A 1693-nucleotide genomic window follows, 5' to 3' on the forward strand; every position below is an offset into this window, starting at 1 on the left:
GAAGGAAACAGAGAAGAGAAAAGAAAAGAAAAGAAAAAAATAAAATGAATAGTTTCAGCTTGCTGAACATGTGGATGGAGGTGCTGAGAGGGTGGTGCACCTGAAGAGAGCATAGGCGCTCTCTGCTCCTTCCTCCATACCTTGCCTTATGCATATCTTCCACCTGACTGTGCTTAAACTGTATCCTTTTATAATAAAAATAAAAAGTAGTAGTAAAGGAAGATATGAGAAAATGTTGCATTAAATAGAGAACAACAGTAAAGAGATAGAAACTATAAAGAGACAAGTGGATATTCTGGAGTTGAAAAGTATAACAACAAATTAAATATTAATTCACTAGGGGTTGGGGGTAGGGAGGAGGGGATTCAATAGTATCTTCAAACTGGCAGAATAAAAAAGTAGGGAATTTGAAGATAGATTAATAGGGCTTATGTAACATGAAGAACAAAAAGAAAATAGAATGAAGAAAAATTAACAGAGTCTTAGAGAAATTTGGGACACCACTAAGTTAATCAACACAGAAGTAATGGAAGCATGAAGGAGAGGGGAAAAAGAATGGAGCAGGAAAAAAAATTGAACATATAATGGCTGAAGTCTTGCCAAATTTATCGAATGTTAACTGACATATCTAGAGTGCTCAATGAACTCTAAGTAGGATAAACACAAGTAGACCCACAAACAGAAACATCATAGGAAAAATGCTGAGACTCAGCAACAAAGAATAGCCAAAGAAAACAATGAGTCACTTGCAAGGGAACCCCAATAACATTAACAGTTACTTTTCAGCTGAAACAGTGGCAGCCAGAAGGCAGTGGAATAACATATTCAAAGTGCTCTTAAAAAAAAAAAAAAAAAAAAAGAAGCAAAACTAAACCTGACAACCAAGAATCCTATATGCACCAAAGCTTCTTTCAAAAATGATGGTGAGGCCGGGCGCGGTGGCTCAAGCCTGTAATCCCAGCACTTTGGGAGGCCGAGACGGGCGGATCACGAGGTCAGGAGATCGAGACCATCCTGGCTAATACGGTGAAACCCCGTCTCTACTAAAAAATACAAAAAACTAGCCGGGCGACGAGGCGGGCGCCTGTAGTCCCAGCTACTCGGGAGGCTGAGACAGGAGAATGGCGTGAACCCGGGAGGCGGAGCTTGCAGTGAGCTGAGAGCCGGCCACTGCACTCCAGTCTGGGTGGCAGAGCAAGACTCCGTCTCAAAAAAAAAAAAAAAAAAAAAAAAAAATGATGGTGAAATGAAGATTTCCTAGATTAACAAAAACTAAGACAATTCATTGCTAGTAGACATGCCTTAAAAAAAAAAGAGTAGGCCGGGCGCGGTGGCTCAAGCCTGTAATCCCAGCACTTTGGGAGGCCGAGGCGGGTGGATCACGAGGTCAGGAGATCGAGACCCTCCTGGCTAATACGGTGAAACCCCGTCTCTACTAAAAATACAAAAAACTAGCCGGGTGAGGTGGCGGGCGCCTGTAGTCCCAGCTACTCGGGAGGCTGAGGCGGGAGAATGGCGGGAACCCAGGAGGCGAAGCTTGCAGTGAGCCGAGATCACGCCACTGCACTCCAGCCTGGGTGACAGAGCGAGACTCCTTCTCCTCAAAAAAAAAAAAAAAAAAAAAAAAAAAAAAAAAAAAAAAGAGTAAAGGAAGTTCTTCAGACTAAAAGAAATGGATCTCAGAAGGTAATCT

Source organism: Rhinopithecus roxellana, unplaced genomic scaffold, assembly GCF_007565055.1.
Source record: "Rhinopithecus roxellana isolate Shanxi Qingling unplaced genomic scaffold, ASM756505v1 contig2069, whole genome shotgun sequence".
NCBI classification, from domain to species: domain Eukaryota; kingdom Metazoa; phylum Chordata; class Mammalia; order Primates; family Cercopithecidae; genus Rhinopithecus; species Rhinopithecus roxellana.